The 18,479-nt window shown below is 45.0% G+C and overlaps 1 protein-coding gene and 3 pseudogenes across 2 annotated transcripts in view; all 4 read left to right on the forward strand.

Annotated features, from left to right (window-relative positions):
* The window catches only part of ASAP1 (ArfGAP with SH3 domain, ankyrin repeat and PH domain 1), a 1,875,051-nt gene that overhangs the window by 227,476 nt on the left and 1,629,096 nt on the right, over positions 1-18,479 (forward strand). The gene's annotated exons all lie outside the window — the stretch shown is intronic.
* On the forward strand, positions 12,682-14,170 carry LOC146830721 (18S ribosomal RNA; annotated as a pseudogene).
* LOC146830722 (5.8S ribosomal RNA) lies at positions 14,597-14,749 on the forward strand (annotated as a pseudogene).
* LOC146830723 (28S ribosomal RNA) lies at positions 15,189-18,432 on the forward strand (annotated as a pseudogene).

An 18,479-nucleotide genomic window follows, 5' to 3' on the forward strand; every position in this document is an offset into this window, starting at 1 on the left:
CTGGGATCTCTGGCATATTTTAAAAAATTCAGCATAATGGGATCGATACCAGGGGGCGGGGGGTTGCGCCTTCTTATAGGTGAGGTCAGGCCTGTGGCACTCCGCCCTCAGTCTAGAGCATACCTCCTTCTCAAAACTCTTGCAGAGGTATGTCTGCATGTATTCCGCCACAGCTGGGGCTGGAACCCAGTCCAAAGATCTGGGGTGAACAGTATCAGTTGGGTCAAAGGTAAAGGGGTTTTTGGGGGGGGAAACTTGGACAGGAAGAGGAAAAACGTTTACACTTTTTGAGGGAGATCTGCTGGCATCGGACAGAGGAGAAGCAGAGGAATCAGAATCAGTATCTTGGGGAGTTTGAGGAGGCAGGCGTTTTTTGGCACCATAGGAGTGTTTGCCAATAATACCCCTTGACAATTTGGAAATGGCATTAGAATGGGGCCATGGGGCAACATAATCCTGGTTGGGAGGGGGCTGAGAGGGGCCTGAGGACGGGCAAGGGGTAGGAGAGGGAGCAGAAGAATGGCCAGAGAGTTCTTCAAGGTGCTTAATAGGTTGAAGGTCTGAAGAAAGAGCCTTATCTACTGAGCGTTGGACAGAATGATCGATCACTTTCCACTAGTCCATCATCATAAAAATAGTCTTCATGTTCGGCAGGCCTATAGGCCTCATAGCTTTGATCAGTTGGCTCGTAGTCTGACATACTGAGGAAGAGGAGCTGAGCCTTTACTTCTAGAGTCCTCAAAGGGAAGTAAAGGTCAAAAAGGTGTAAAGAGCATGAGAAAATGATCCAGAAATAGAATTATTACAGCCCAGAAGGACTCAGCCAAACAGGGTGTCAATTGGAGCAGAAAGGATGGTAAGCAGTGATAAACAGTTTCCAAAAATTATTCTGGCAGAGTACCCACCACAATCAAGCTCTTATAAAATGCCTTAATTCAAGGACTTCACCCCTATTACTGCATCCTGGGGAAGGCCAACAACCAGTGTGTGAGTCTCTGAGTTTGCTGAGTGTGAGAGAGAGGAACGTCCGCAAACTCCAAAGAGGTTGCAAGCGAATAGCCCAATTAGGCTATACTCGCGTCCATGCTCCTGGGAGGGGCCGCCGCCCAAGCGGCTGCAAGTAAGAGAGTTTGGAAGACTCCAGGCCAATAGAGAGGAAAATATGGAGGAAGGCGCAATCTGCGCCTTAAAGGAACAATGAAGGGAAACCCACGAAACGAGAGTGCGGACAGCTAAGAGAAATCAGCATGAAGTAAATGCTAACACACAGCGGTAATACAGCTCACGTCACTCGGACCATAAGCATATATCGCACAAGGCTGAAACATCAAGCACATTAGTAGTACGTAACAGAGAGGCACTTATCTTGGCTGCGGAGCAGCAAAGAAACAGACAGTCAAGATGGTTGTGGTAAGTAGACAATAACCACGAAGAAGTCGCTCTTCTTAACTTGAAGGTAAGTTTATTTGGATAAAGCTTCAGCCACGGCAAGGAGCAGCGCACCTTCAGAGGTTCGATCTGTAACTGACAGAAGCCGATCGAACCCCCGAATATGAACACTTCAAGCACGAGGCAAAAAGGAACACAGCATAAACAATACATAGAAATACTAACCCACTACATCACCTCCCCCCTTTACACAAAAATATATGACCACAATCCCATCCTCCCTTTACACAAAAAGATATGAGACCCCAAAGAACCTCAAAAGTTAGTATCTAACAAAAGCTTTGAACTTGGAAGTAGGTTTTCTAATACGACATCCCCAAACAGACCTATCTAAATCACCACCCAAGGCACAACCAAGGGGCCCATCAACCGACTGACTCACATTCTCACTCCTGGACTCAGGCTCTATATGATCATGCAACCAATGCGTCCACTCTAGATTCTGCTCCCTTAATGAGACTTTCCTGCCTCTAATTAATTCAACTTGATCCTTCGCCAGCTTCACCAACTGCCTCTTGTTCCACCAACCTTTGCCTTCCAAAAACACTACACCTTTACTATTTTTATAGACTAGACCAGGATCCGAAAATACAGATTCACCTTTCTTCACCTTGTATGGTTTTTTAAACAAAACCCAATTACCAACAGAAAATCCCAAATCACATAGGTAACCTCTCCTGTCAAACCTTTTCTTCATGTTCAACTGTTTCTCCTTGACAAAATTTGCCACACACCTAAAACCAGAGCCATCGCCAACAGATATTTTACTATCCAGCCAGGATGGCAACAAAGTAATGTTTACCTTTCTACCCCTCAGTAACTCAAAAGGAGTGACACCAGTGGTACAGCGAGGCGAAGTATTGTAATTCCACACGTTTTCCTCCAAAAACCTTCCTACTTCAAGGCCAGAATCCAGACCCGTTAGAATTCCTTCTTCAAGAACTTTATTGCCCCATTCCACCAGTCCATTGGAAGCTGTAGAATACACGGCTACCTTCAAATGGTTGATATCTTGTGTCTCCAAAAATGTACACATCCTTTCTGACACAAAGTGAGTCCCATTGTCAGTTACCAAAGATCTAGGAGTCCCTTCAACAAAAACACCTTTTTTTAGAAAATGAATGGTATTATCCCTATTAGGTGAATCCACAAATTTGTAATACATCCATTTCGAATGGTAGTCCATAGCCAAAATTAAATACCTCAAATCATTTGCCAAAACATTATAAGGTCCCGAAAAATCCATACCAACTTTATCCCAAGGTTTCCCTGGAAACTCAGTTGGATGCAAAGGTAACTTCGAAGGTTTCCAGTGTTTGTCAAAAAGCAAACATACTTCACAACCATCCACTAGACTCCTAACCTGAACATCTAAAGCAGGCCTCCAGTAATGTTGTTTAATTTTCATGCAAGTTTTTGTCACACCCAAATTTCCTTAGTAAGCGACCCTAATAATGGAGCCTCTCAGACTAACCGGAGGAACAAATGTATCCCCTCCCAACACAAATCCATCTTTGACCGAAAGTTCATCAGCCACTAAAACGAAATTCCTCATCTCTCCAGTTAAGCTTCTCACCTCCGGCCATTTACTAGTAGAATATTCCAACACCTTGGACAGAATAACATCTTTCGAGCAAGCAACCTTCCATTCTGTTTCAGAAATAATTGCACTACAATTCTCAACTGCATTCAGCACAGCAACACACTCCACCTCATCTTCATCGAAATCTTCTTCATCATCATTCTTCATCAACATCCTTGACAAGCAATCAGCTCCAAAATTTTTACCACCTTAATGTGTTTCATATCAAAGTTGTACTCTTGTAATTTTGAAACTAATCTAGTTAACCTGGCCGACCTGTTATTACTGATGACTTTGCTGAAAATAAAAGTCAGCGGCTTGTGGTCCGTAAAGATTTCAAATGTGCGACCCCAAATATACATTTTGAATTTTAGAGCCGGCCAAACACAAGCCAACGACTCACGTTCAATGGTGCTATAATTTCGCTCAAAGTGTTTGAGCGATCTTGATGCAAACGCCAGAGTTTGCTCCTTGCCATTCACTCTTTGACTGAGAATATCTCCCAGACCATTCATGCTTGCATCAACTGTAATCAAAGAAGGACAATCACCCCGAAAAGCATGCAATGCTTGAGCAGAAACAATCAAATCTTTCACCTTTGCAAACACTCCATCCAGGTCTTGTGACCAAAAATTTCTGACCTTTCTTGAGCAAGACATGTAGAGGCTCAACGACTTGAGCATCATTGCCAACGAATCTAGCTTAATACGCAGCAAGCCCCAGGAAAGAGCAGAGAGTATCTTTATCACAAAGTGGTTTAGCTTCTTTGAGAGCCCTGATAACAGAACATTTTGGCATGATACCTTCGCTAGACCAAGATAATCCAGCTCTCTCACCCCAAACTTACATTTATCTGCCCTTACAGTCATGCTATGTTCACCAAGAGCCAACAACACCTTCTTCAATAAATCATAATGCTCTTTCGAACTTTTAGAGAAGATCAAGATATCATCCAAATAGGCTTGCCCTTAGAAAGTGTGTCCATTATCCTCTAAAAAACGCTAGCAGCAGATGCTAGGCCAAAGGGAAGCCTCAGGAACTTATAAGCACCGAAAAGTATAACAAACGTGTCAGTTCCTGAAACTCCCTAACCAAAGGAATCTGATGGTAGGCAGACTTTAGGTCAATTAGTGAGGACCATTTAGCTCCCCCCAAATTTTCTAGAAGTTCATGAACTTTGGGGGGGGATGGCAGTCCTTATTTAGGCCCCTCAAGTCCGCACATAGCCTAATCTCGCCAGTCTTTTTGCGAGCAATGACAATGGGGGCCACCCATATCTTGAGAACACAACCCCTCAAGCATAGGTCTTAACTCCTCTCTAGCACTCAAGGGTACAGGTCTGACCTTGTGAATTACTGGTTAAGCAATGAGAGGAGGATTTTTACAGCTCAGGATCCTTTCTTTTATTTTGTGTGAAGCGCAATTAAAAACTAATTGGTCCATGATGAAATCGTCCAATAAAGGCCCAAACCCACAAGCAGTAGCCAGGACCATTAAAGCTGAGATGTATTCTTCCACTTTTTCCTTTTCACCCTGTTTGCGTATGTAAAATTTGTGCCATTCTAGCATTCATTGGGTGCTTCAGAAAACTGTTTCTTAAGTCTTGCGATTGCCTCTAAATAAATGTTCCAGTGCCTGTCACTAGATTGACCCGGAGGAGAAGGGATTGGAGGCAAACTGTCAAAAATGTGTTGCGCTGCTTGGCCTAAACTGCCAAACAGTAATGCAAATTTGCGGGCAGGAGAGTACTCTGTGGCATCAATAGCCACAGAGTGATTTTCAAATAAACGAAACCACTCTGACCAGAGCATACATGGCTTGCCCGGTTTCCCAAGGAATGGAGGAGGCTGTGTGATTTGTTGTGGGGTAGCCATGGTTGAACCTCAAGATCAAAAGTGCACTTTAATTTTAGTTTTAAATCCACTACCCCACACCCAAAATAAAACAAATATTGCAAGGTTCAAAGGCCAACGTAGAAGCTCCTTTCCAGTAATATGCGACCGTAGAAATGACAGAGGTGTGCGTGTCACCGAACACGCAGCTTGCCTGTAACTATCAAATATCAGATGGGTGAGCGCATCACCGTGGTGCACGTACTGAAGATATGCTGCTTGATGAAATATTACTGACTGAAGGGTGTGCGCATCACCGAGATGCGCGCGTTCTGCTGAAACACTTTTTGGAGCATAAATGAAAAAATGAAGATGTGCGCATCACCACGATGCGCAATCAGCTGAACACGATCTGCCGTCAGACTTGGGTTGCAACCTGAGCCAAGATGGCCACCATACGTCCTTACGTAGCATGAGCACGTTGGACCGTGTGACCGAGGTTCTGTTATGTGCCAAGCATGAGCGTGTCACACTCAGAACCTGCAGATCAGCGCGTGAACCTAGCACGAGCTGCGAACGGCCGACCAACAGAAATCCGCAAAAACTGCAGAAAATGAAGACAACAAGAGTCCTACCAGATCCTGCTTGGCACCAGGAGAAACAAGCAAGTTCTGGCTGTCGGTGAGAAGTTTATTGCAGACGACAGACAGCAATTGGCGAGATGACCCCACTGTGTGGAGTTCTTCTGGTGGATCGGGTGGCCGATGCTGGTTCCCAATCCTCGCCAAATGAGATAAGTGAAAAAATAACCACGGGGAAGTCGCTCCTCTTAACTTGAAGGTAAGTTTGTTCGGATAAAGCTTCAGCCATGGCAAGGAGCAGTGCACCTTCAGAGGTTTGATCTGTAACTAACAGAAGCCGATCGAACCCCCGAACACACATACTCCAAGCACGAGACAAAAAGGAACACAGCATAAACAATACAGAGAAATACAAACCCACTACAATGGTGTCTCTAGTTTGTATATGGGGACTATACATGATTGGTGGACTGTGGATGAGGCAGCCTAACTGAAAGCCTCTTGAGAAATGTAGTTATTATCTGTGTTTTTTCTATGTTATTATTGGCAGTTGTTTGGAGTAATAAAGATGCAAAAAGCATTACTTGAGCCTCCGGTCCTGCCATAGAATCTGTTCCCACACCCTCCCAATAATCAACGTTAATTGGCAAAATGTAGCGGAAGTGACATAATGCACTCAGACCACTGATTGCATCATATTCGGTCCTGAGGTCCTCAACAGCCTCTTCCTTTGCTGCCGAGGGGAATATGAGAAGGACACGGAGTGGAATCTGCATTTTGTTTTGTGCAATTTCCTCTAAAGCCCAACTGGAAACAATTATATATGCAAACTGTGCGAGAGAGATAATATTGTTGGCAAAAACAGTCATAAAAATACTTTTGCATGTTATTTGTTGTAAACTGGTGCTTCTCTGAGTGTTCTAACTTGTACTAGAGTGTTCCACTCTTGTCATAGAACAAAATGTAAATGCAGAAAATTGTAGACACAATTTATTTTAAGTGTTTTATGTGTGGAAAGTCACAGTATGAATCTGCATTTGAAAGTCAAAACAAAATTAAGGCAGCACGAGAGGAATACTAAAAACTGTTAAGTAAAAGGTTGAAGATTCATATCAAAGTGGAGAGTCCGTCAGATGTTGTGTTGTTACTACATTGCCACGCACTCCCAGATCTGGGTCTAAGACCCCAATATCAGGGACAGAGACAGAGAGCCCAGGACTGGCACAGAGTATCAGGGACAGAGAGTTCTGAACCGTGTCCAAGAGCCCAGGACTGGCACAGTGTACCACAACAGAGAACCCAAAATGGGGACAAAGGTCCCGCAACTAGAACCGGGTCGGAGAGCCCACAGAACTGTGACAAAGAGCCCAGAACCGGGTCAAAACGGGGACAAAGGTCCTAGAACTAGGACTGAGAGTCCAGAACCGAGTCAGAACGGGGACAAAGGTCCCAAAGGAACCAGAACCGGGACTGAGAGCCTAAAATGAGGACAAACGTCCCAGACCTTGAACCGGGTCAAGGAGCCCAAAACGAGGATGAAGAGTCCTGGACTGGGTCAAAACTGGAACAAACAGAAAGCCCACTACGGGGACAAAGGTCCCAGAACCAAGAGGGGACAAAGGTCCCGGGACCAGTACCAAGAGGGGGCAAAGGTCCCAGAACCACAATGGAGAGCCGGGACAGAGAGCCCACAACGGAGACAAAGGTCCCAGAACCAGGAGGGGACAAAGGTTCCAGAACCAGTATCAAGAGGGGGCAAAGGTCCCAGAACCACGATGGAGAACCACGACAGAGAGCCCACAACGTGGACAAAGGTCCCAGAACAAGGACAGATAGTCCAAAACTAGGACAGAGAAAGAACTGGCTTCAACAATTTCTTCGAGAACATTAAATCCAGATATTTGCAATCGAAAGCATGGAGGCATTTGTTGAGCTGTTCATCCAACTTGGAGCGGAAAGCGGTGGTGGACAGAGACAGATTGAAGAAAGTAAACTGTCTCTTCCTGTTTTTGCTGGACAAGAACAGATTGGAGAAAGTAGACTGTCTCTTCCTGTTTTTGTCAGTCTTAGGGGAGCAGGCGGTGGTGATGCCTGTCGGTTGTTTTGGTGATGTCCCTCACTTCACCCTTGACCCCGAAACGCTCCTTTGCCTTCGCAAACTAAAAAGTTCAAGACGTCGTAGACCTCCTACCTGTCTTAATGATTATTGTTGTTGTCTTTCATACATTAAGCTTCATTTTGTGTTTTGTTTCTGGATTTCTTTTTTCTCTGTAAAGGAGGTATATTAGTGCTTCTCTCAACATGGCTACCTGCGGTCATTAGGCCTTCCTTTGTGTTCCCACCTCCCCAGCCTCCCAGAATACCTGTGAATGTTCTAACTTGTACTAGAGTGTTCCACTCTTGTCAGTTGATGGTTTGGTCAGCTGGCGAGGTGTGCGCTCAGCTGTGCTCTTAAATAAAACTACTTGTAACTTAAATGGAAGTGTCCTGAATTTACTTTATTTCTGTTTTGTTAATGCCGGAGAAATAATTAGGTGCAATTAACCAACCCAATGTATCGCACAAACTCAAATTAGGCTGTTTAGGTCTTAAAGTGGCCTTTTTCTAAGTTCAGAGCTCCCACTTCAAACTTGGTCAGATAGTAATTAATATTATTTTTGTCATTATTGACCACTGGCAAAGCTCTAATCTGCCACGAATATAGCATCGTAGTAGCGCCTTTCTATATTCTGAGTTTCTACTTTTCAAACGTTTCCAACATAGACCAAAGTATGACTGTTTTGTGAAAGTGTATGGTTAATACCTTAATGTAAAGTTGTTGAACGATGATAAATATATTTTTCAATTGTCCGTATTTTTATTTGCGAAAAAGGTGGGCAGGTTATTTGAGATTAAACATTTGAAGGTGGGGATTGTTAGAATTACGTACGAAAAAGAAATGTAAGACATTAAACTAGCTCTATTTGTCTACAGGCATATGAACTTGCCCTGTGAATTCAAACACATTATTAAAATATTTTCACCCCACAGTTCTGTGAATTCCAGTCCCTTTAACGTTTATTTATAATGTGTGTAGATTTTCTCTCTTGCAGGAAAGCACATTTGACATGAAAGTGCATTAAGTTCCGAAACATGTTGCTGTTTCAGTGCCACTTGAACCATGCCCGACACAATACACCTTGATCCTGAAGTTGAAGGGATTAGATATTAAGTGTTCATGTACATATGCATTATGTAGGTTGGTGACACACCTCTATTTATCACAAACAACTTATTTCATGGTTCCTTTACGTACCCAACACAATAGTACTGAGTGCTGGGTAGAGTGATCCAGATTTATAGTCTGTCACCTTTAAAAGAGAATTTCAACAATCCTTTTGTTATGGGCTATAGAGTAATGTATTCAGAAGCTTAACTATGCTAATCAATCAATCAGTCAATCAGGTGTTTGTTAAGCACGACTACTCACCCGAAAGGGTCTCAAGGAGCTGGGGGGTCGCAGGTTCCAGTCCATCAAGGAGGGGGTCTGTCTAAGAGCCAGGTTTTGAGGTTTCTTGCAAAGATAGGGAGCGATGTCGTTCCAGGCTCTGGCCGCGCGGAAGGAGAAGGAGCGGCCTCCCGATCTGGTCCTTCTGGTGCGGGGGACCACAGCATAGGAGAGCTGGGCTGATCATAGGGTCCTTTGGGGTGCGTGGAATTTGAGTCAGCTGTTCAGGTATGCTGGTCCGGTGTCGTGGAAGGCCTTGTGAGCGTGGGTTAGCATCTTGAAGGTGACTCTAGCTTCGATGGGGAGCCAGTGGAGTGTGCGCAGGTGCTGGGAGATGTGCAAGTGTCTTGGCAGGTTGAGGACCAGTCTTGCAGCGGCGTTTTGGATGTTCTGTAGCTTGCGGGTGAGGTATTTGTTTATTCCGGAATAGAGTACGTTTCTGTAGTCGAGCCTGCTGGTGACCAGGGCGTGAATGATGATCTTTCGGTGTTTGAGGGGGATCCATTTGAAGGTCTTAGTAGGTGGCGGAGGGTGTGGAAGCAGGAGGACGAGACGGAGTTGGTCTGCTACTTACTGTTGTAACGGAATATGGGATAACTTGATCCATAGTATTCCATCCATGCCAGTTGATGTCTGCTCTCTGTTCTGGTGGATTGTATGCAGGACATTAAAGACTTCTTTTATTCATTCAATTGGTGTCAACAGTCACTATAATATTTGGTGATGTGAATGGGTGAATGATGAACTACATTGACCTCCTAGAACGTCAATGGTGAAAGGAGTAGGAAGGATTAAGTTATGTTCTGTTATGGGTGTTGTTCTAGTGCGCTAATCACCCTTGAGGATATCCAGGCTCTTTGTTGCAAGTGTAAAAGCCAGCCCTGGGGGCTTACATTAAAAGCAAGGTCTTTAGCTTCTTGTTAATGTAAATAAGAGAGGAGGTGGCTCTGATGTGTTGCGGAAGGCTGTTTTTAGCTTTAGGGGCAAGGGTCGAGAAGACGCAGCCACCTGCTCTGCTTTTGTGTATGCGTAGGGTGTGTGCTAGTGAGATGCCGGCAGAGCGAGAAGTCTGGAAGGTTGGTGAAAGGGAATGTGGCTGTTCAGGTAGGCAGGGCTACAGTTGTTGAGAGCTTTGTAGATGTTGGTGAGGACTTTAAAGTGTGTGCAGTTGTGTATCGGGAGACAGTGCGGTTCCCTAAGGTGAAGTGTGATGTGGGCCCGGCGTGGGAGGTTAAGGACTAGTATAGCTTTTACGATTAGACAATCTGCAGTCTTCTTGTGAGTTGGTTGGTAATCATTGCGTACAGGGTGTTTCCATAGGCTAGTCCGCTCGTGGCGAGTGCTTGGGTGATCCTTTTCCAAGTATTGTCTGGTAGTAACTTGAAGATTTTCTTAAGCTTCCTAAGTGTGTTGAAGCAGGCCAAGACCACTGAATTGACTTGTAAGGTCATGTCCAGTGTGTTGTCTTAGATGATTCTGAGGTTTATCCCTTCTGAGCAGGCCGTGGGGGCGGGTCCAAGGTCTGTGGGCCACCAGGTGGAATACCATGGCGAGGTGTTCTTCCCAAAGACTACCGCTTAGGTCTTGTCCGAGTTCAATTTGAGGCAATTGGATTTCATCCAGGTGGCTTCACCTGTCATGCATGTGGTGAACTTGTTTCTGGTGTTGGGTGCTTAGTCCGAGAGAGATAGTATCAGTTGTGTGTCACCGGCGTAAGTTTGGATGTTTATGTCGTATGCTCGTATGACGTTTGCTGGCTGGGACATGCCAGTGTTGAGGAGCATTGGGCTGAGTGAAGAGCTCAGCAGGACTCCACAAATAGTATCTTGTGCTTCAGAGGCATGGGGGGCATGTAAATGGTTTGGGCTCGTCCGGCGTGGAAGTAGCAGTTCCATTAGAGGGAGAGTCCCTGGATGCCTACTTTGTGGTTTTATTGGAAGGGAATGGCATTGAAGGCTGCTGATACGTTTAGGAGGATGAGAGCTCATTTTTCCCACTGTCGAGGATCGTCAGAAGTTAATCCATTGCTGCTATAAGGGCTGTTTCTGTGCTGCGGTTGGATCTGACGTTGTAAATTTGTTATGTTGCAAAGTCGTGCAGTTGTAAGTCCACACTGAACTACTCAGAAAAGGGAAAGTGTGGACTACTCATAGCAGAGAACTAGAATACTTGAAGCTGATCTAATCTGGCTGTGAATGAACAAGAGCAGGCTGGTTAGATGATGAGGGACATGTTGAAACACATCTTGCATTCCACTGCAGCGCTTGATGGTAAAGAGGAGGCATCTGTTGCTATACTTCGTGCTGTTTGGCTTACCGTCTGACCCCCACAGTCAAGATCTAGAATGTAGCTGGCTCTGCTGGTGGCCATTTTGGAAGCTCATCCCCCATTCGCAAAAACATCTGTACAGTAATCTATCATTTTGTGTTGGGAAGCAAGCAGGACTGTTCGCAGATACACTTAAGTGCATACTGTAGGTAACATAGCTACAATTATGTGGCCAACAAAAGCAAAGGCATTTAGAGAATACACAGTGATATAAAGATATAAATACAATAATCCATACATATATAAGACCAAAGGAGTGTTTCTTTGAGATCAGAAGCAAAGGTGAATGGATCAAATCAATGTCTAGGCACAGTAAGATTCATTTATATTTGTACACGTGTGTATTCACTGGTGACACCAAACACATTTAGTTAATATTACTAACAGTTATGTGTTTGCTCTTGGTGGTACCAAATAAATACAATCCTGGATGTGTTATAAGGCTTAGATTTAAATATTCAATAAAGAGTAAAAAACCACAGTAAATATACATTGCAAATCTGTCAATTTGCACTAGTGTGTTGCGCAGGATCCAATGGAAGTGATGTCCTTTTCTGTCTCTCACTGTCCCCACCAATGACCACATAAGCTTTATTAGGAGAGCTGGAGCTAGAAGCAGGGAATGGGATAAGAGTGAAAATAGAGACACAGGACTCCCACTCTGCCTCATCACGTTTGGGGTCAAGGAGATCTGCAGGCTGTAGTGGATCACTACAAGATAAATAAATGTCTTCAGTAATTTGTCAATGGAATACTAAACATAACTGCAATTCCGAATAAATATTCCGTAGCAATATCTTTGTATAACGAACTCTGTATGCTTTGATAGGTAATTGGGAATTCCTGAAAGCTAAATACAAGCAAACATTAATATCTGGCAGATTGGGCATACTTGGTTCATTTAGGGATGGACTGCTTGGCCAGCCTCAGCTGTTGTTTCAAGTAAAGAGCTTCCATCCCACCTGGACTGTCCGCCTTTAGTGGAGGCGACTCAGCAGAGCAAAGGCGAAGCACCCTGGCAGCTTGAGAAGAGGTCTGACAAGAGTGGATGTGGTTGGGCAGCGCCAGAACCAGATTCTGCATATTGGTCTGGGCCCCACGCTTCTCTCTCTTGACCGCTTGACCTTCTTCACCCAGTGCATTTCCACAGTAGCTTAGAATGACCATTCTGTGAGTGGCCCTAGCTTCCCAGGACACAGAACCCCTGTATCTTGCTCAGGCTGTGCCTTGGCCCACTTCTCCCTTCTGTTGTCATAGTGCAGACTGGGCCTGCCGGTGCCTGTGTGACTGCTCTTTCCCACCAACCCCAAGCAGGCAAGAAGGACTCCTAAAGCAGGTACCCTAGGGGTGCAGGCTCCTGAGGGGTGTAATGATTTGGCCAGGACAGGCATGCGGTTCCTTCTCCCATCCAGCAGGTGTGGTTATCTGGTTGATCATGCTAGTAGAATATGCTTGACTCAAAGTTTAGGCCATGCATGTGTAAGCGGCTGGTACAATAAAACTGCAAATGGCTCATTAAATTAGTCATGGTATATTTGATCACTCCTTCTGTTATGTGGATAAAAGTGGTAATACTAGAACTAATGCATGCTGACGAGCGCTGACCTGACCAGGTGCATGCATTTATCAGGCCAAGACCAGTTTGGCCTCGCCTGGCTTCTTTAGTGACTCTAGATAATCTCGGGCTGAACGCATATCCCAGAGACAGCGGCAATTCATACGTATGTCTGTCCTATCAACTTAGTTCTTTCTGTGCCTACCATGGTGACCATGGGTAAAGGGGAATCAGGGTTCGATTCCTGCGAGGATGTCTGAGAAATGGCTACCACATCCAAAGAAGGCAGCAGGCATGCAAACGTACCACTACCGACTCGAGAAAGTAGTGATGAAAATAACAATACAGGTCTTTTTAGACCCTGTAATTGGAATGAGTACACTTTAAATTCTTTGACAAGGATCCATTGGGGGATAAGTCTAGTGCCGGCAGTTTCAGTAATTCCACCTCCTATAGGTTATAATAAAGTTGCTGCAGTCACAAAGCTTGAAGTTGGATCTTGGAATCGAGCTGGTGTTCCTCCATGAGGCGAGCTACCCCCTGTCCCAGCCCTTGCCTCTTGGTGCCCCGTTCATGCTCTTGACTGAGTGTCCTGGGGGTCTGAAGCAGCTGCTTTGAAAAGATTAGAAGATTAGAGTGGTCAAAGCAGCCGGTCACCTGAAACTTCAACTAGGAGTAGTGGAATGGGACTCTAGTTCTACTTTGTTGATTTTCGGAACTGGAGCTATGATTAAGAGACAGCCAGGGGTGTTCACATTGTGCTGTTAGAGGTGAAATTCTTCGACCGGTGCAAGACGAACCAAAGCAAAAGCGTTTCCCAAGAAAGTTTCCATTAATCAAGAATGATAGTCGGAAGTTCGAAGATGATCAGATACTAGAAAGGATTAACAGATTGATAGCTCTTTCTCGATTTTGTGGGTGGTGGTGGAGTGATTTTTCTTGTTAATTCTGATAACGAATGAGATTCCTCAGTGCTAAGTGACCCCCAGTGATTGGCATTCAACTTCTTTGAGGGGCAAGTGGTATTCAGCCATATGAGATCAAGAAATAACAAGCCTATCATGCCCTTAGATGTCCAGGACTGCACATGTGTTACACTGAATAGATCAGAGTACCTTTACCATTTGCTGACAGGTGCAGGTAACTTGATACACCCCGTTCATGGTAGAGATTGGGGATTGCAATTATTTTCCATGAAGGAGGAATTCCTAGTAAGTGCCAGTCATAAGCTAGCATTGATTAAGTCCCTGCCGTTGTACACACCATCCATCGCTACTAACGTTTGAAAGTGAAAATAGTGGACAGTAAAAGTCGTAACAAGGTTTCCATGGGTCAAAATTGGTGAAAAGATAATTAACACTAGAGCAGCTTCTGCAACTGACAGTGACGGCATGAGCCCTCGAGTGTCTCACAAATGGAACACAAGGCACAGGGCCCGACCCGTCCCTTGTGAGTCATGGCCGACAGAGCGGGCCTTGGCTGCTGGGTGCTAGGGTGAGGACTGGGAACAGGGAGAGCTCCTCCACCTGGGAGGACCTGACCGACATGTGAGGGTCCATGGTGGGTGACGCCACATGCCCTTTGGAAGGAGCACGATGCAAGAGCACCTACAAAGCATGGAGCACCTAGAAACACTTTTAAAAATCGTCAAGGTCGACTTCCAGAGAGGAAGCGTGACTGGACGCGTGGCTGTCTCACTGTGCGGGCGGTGGATTGTTGGTGCTAACTTCCTCCTGCCTCTCTTGCACCCGCAGGTGGGCAAATGTTGTAAAAGTTGCCTTTAACTCTTGGCAGTGCTTCACTCAACATGTGCAATGATGAAGAATGCTGCTATCTGCGTGGATTAATGTAAATTGCAGGACCCATTGATCATCAACACCTCGAATGCACCTTGCCGCCCAGGGTTCCTCCCATTCTACACCTGTTTAAGGGTCGCCTGAATGTCAATCGCCATGAGGCTCTTCCAGGGTGCAGTTAGAGAGCTGCGGTAGGGGGCTCTGCTCGCTTCCTACTGCCTAGGTCAGACCCCGATCGCTCATCTCAGTGGGCCTCCCCACCTCAGTCCCACTGCGGAGGTATGCTGCTAGTGCGCCTTGCCTTTCAAGCCTTGGTGGGGTGGATGGTGCCTGGCTGTGAGCTGTGCATGGTGTCCCACAGCTGCCCCAGTGCATCGTTTGAAGTGGCCATTGCTGCAGATGGAGCCGGGTAAGGTCCCATGCCTGCCTTCAGGTTCTTGAATCCATGCTGGCCTCTGCAGGATTTGGTCTCTGATCTGGGAGTGTGCTGCCGTGGCCCTTGCCATGTGAGAGAGGGTCACCCCCTTTCTGGCTCAAATGGAATTGGTCTGGCTCGCCCACGCTTCGGAAATCAACTATGACCTAGGTTCAGACATGGCGAACCACTGAATTTAAGCATCTTACCAAACTGAGGAAAAAATACTATCCAGGATACCCTTAGTAATGGCAAGTGAAGAGGGAAGTACCCATCACTGAATCCTTGCCCAGTGACGGGTGCAGAAAATGTGGCATACTGAAGAGTGCCTCCCCAGTGTCGCTCAGGGGGCTCAGGTCCTGATCGAAGCTCACCCAACGGACAGTGTTATGTGGGTAATGGCCCGACGTGGCGGGATCAGGCCCTCTCGGAGTCAGGTTGCTTGTGAATGCAGCCCAAAGCAGATGGCAAACTCCATTTAAGGCTAAATACAGGTGTGAAAAAAGTTCCATTAAGTAAAGCTTAAAAGAACTTTGAAAATAGAGTACAACAGGGTGTGAAACCGTTGAGAAGTAAACAGGTGTGACTTGGAAAACTCTGTTTTATCTGGTAAAGCGAATGGTTGGAGGTCTTGGGTCCGAAACAACCTTAACCTTTTCCTAAACTTCAAATGGATAAGAAGCCCAGCTTGCTGTGGAAGATCTGGGTATCGAATGTGAGTGCCTAATGGGCCACTTTTGGTAAGCTGAACTGGTGCTGCTGGGTGAACCAAACTTCAGGTTAAGAGCGGTAACAGAAATGATCCTGGAGAAGCTGGGGGAAACTCGGGGAGAGTTCTCTTTTCTTTGTGAATGGCAGGGTGCCCTGAAATGCATTCACCCCCAAAACGGGGACCTGAGGAATAGAAAGCATTGCAGACCTGGCTGCTTCTGGTGAGCTCTCACTGGTCCTTGAAAATCCAGGGAAGGTGGTGTAAATCTTGCACCGGGCCATAGCTATATCCACAGTAGGTCTCTGATCAGCATCTGGCATGGTGGCATATTGAACAAGGGTCAGCATACGGCATGTTGGAACAATGTAGGCAAGGGAGGTCAGCAATCAATTATGTAACTTCAGGATCTAACAGCTGGGTTGGTCATGCTGGGGCACGTAATGGGGCTGGACCTACACCGTGGCTGGGTGAGGCCTCGCCATATGGGGCGGAAGCAACTCTGGATGTGAGCCAGGCCTCTTCTGGGGATCACACTAGCTGCAGTGATTGCCCCTCTCTATGCCCGTTCACCGAGCTGGTGTTCTGCCTTGGCCGGTGCCTAGCAGGTGATGTAAAACTAGTGCATACCACAGGAATTCAACTGTTGAATTAAAACAAGAATCGCGAAGGCCTGAGATGGGTGTTGACGTGATGTGATTTCTACCCAGTGCTCTGAATGTCTAAGTGAAGAAATTCAATAAAGTATGGGCAAACTATGAGAGTAACTAGGATTCTCTTAATAGTCAAGGTAAACAAAGAAAACCGGATGTAGTGTTCATCAAAGATGATACTGCTGTAGTGATTGATGTCTCAATTTGATACGAAAACTTACAAAATTCCCTCGAACTAGCATCTAAAATTAAAGTTAAATACTATCAGGATCTATCGCAGGAAATCAAAAACCTCACAAACTGTTCCATTGTGAGATTTAATGATTTCATTGTAGGATGACTGGTTATTTGGCTTCAGTGTAATGATGTTGTTTAGCTGATCGTGGACTTCAAATGTCTTTCCTATTTAAGAAAAATGTTTGCCTGGCTACTTTAATGGACACTCTTAAAATGTGCCAGGTATTCATGGACAATTAACTGTTGTACCTTACACTCAAATATACACTGTCTTGCACTACACATATTTCATCTTTATTAATATAATGTTTTAAGAATATTTATCAGTTTGACATTTACTTATTATAATTGACACATTTAGAGTTTAACTTTAAAGTTTATCACAGTTAACATGTTAAGAATTGAACAATAGTTTTAGAATTAGAAATTGTATTCACTTGCCTTAGTATTATAATAGTTGTGTGTGTGAATCGAGATACACATGTGTAAATAATGATAATTGATGTGTGGTTGAATTCAGCATAGATTTCTAGTAATATGCTTACACATAATCTGTGCATCACATAATGATCATTATTGCCATACTAATCATACTCAATTTTCATTGGACAATTCATATACAATTTTATATTGTTAGAGTAGTCCTGGAGGGTGTACTGTCTCCATTTGGTCTGTGATTCCAGTTCCTGTGAGGACATCTTTAAGTGTAGCTGTACTTCGGAACAAATGTTGTGTTGTTGGAAGCAGGACCAATTTGACACTGATGGGCAGCAATAATAATCCAGACTGGGCCACCACGTGGTGGTGCAGGAATAGCCAAATGCCTCATCATCAAATTTGTGATGCACATCAATTGATTAATGAGATTCCCACTGTCCATACCTACTATCTAGCGAAACAACACCCCAGACTTGACAGAATCAGCTGGGGAAAAGCCCCATTGAACTTGACTCTGTGAAGAGATATGAAAGTTGTAGTTTAAGTGAGAGGCCTTTAGGCCACAGGTGAAATACCACTACTCTTATCATTTTTTCACCTAACTTGGTGAGGCGGGGGTGAGTGCCCGGTGCCTGCCGGGTATGACGCTTTATGGGGATAGTGGGGAGTTTGACTAGTGCAGTACACCTGTCAAATGATAATGCAGGTGAGCTTAGGGAGTACAGAAACCTCAGACGGAGCAGAAGGGCAAAAGCTTGCTTGAACTTAATTTTCAGTATGAATAGATACAGTAAAAGCGATGCCTCTCGATCCTCCTGACTTTTTGAGTTTCAAGTAAGAGGTTTTGGAAAATTTACCACAGGGGTAACTGGCTTTTGGTGGCCAAGTGTTCATAGCAACGTCGGGTTTTGATCCTTTGATGTCAACTCTTCCTATCATTGTGACGCAGAATTCTCCAACCGTTGGAATGCTCAACCACTAAATGGAAACGTGAGCTGGTTTTAGACCATCGTGAGACTGATGTGTTGTTGCAGTAGTAATCCTGCTCAATACAAGTGGACACTCAGGTTCAGTCATAGGGTGTATTTGCTTGGCTGAGGAGCCAATGGGACAAAGCTACCATATGTGTGATCATGACTGAAGACTCTAAATCATAATTCCCCATAAACCGTAATGATACTGCAGTATTACGGAGTCTCGGTAGTCCTGGGATAGCCGGCCTCTTGACTGGTGCATAGACCCGCTTTCTGTTGGGTGCCTGGTGCTAAATCATTTCCAGGTGACCTGATTATGAGTTAGTGTTTCGTGAGTAGCATTGTAGTTACCATGCTGAGATCTGTTAAAAGTCTTCCTCTGAACAAAACATTTGTACCTGTTTTTGTACGTGTGAGTCTATGGTTGACTCCACCATGTGCAG

This window comes from Triturus cristatus, chromosome 5_1 (assembly GCF_964204655.1).
Source record: "Triturus cristatus chromosome 5_1, aTriCri1.1, whole genome shotgun sequence".
NCBI lineage: Eukaryota > Metazoa > Chordata > Amphibia > Caudata > Salamandridae > Triturus > Triturus cristatus.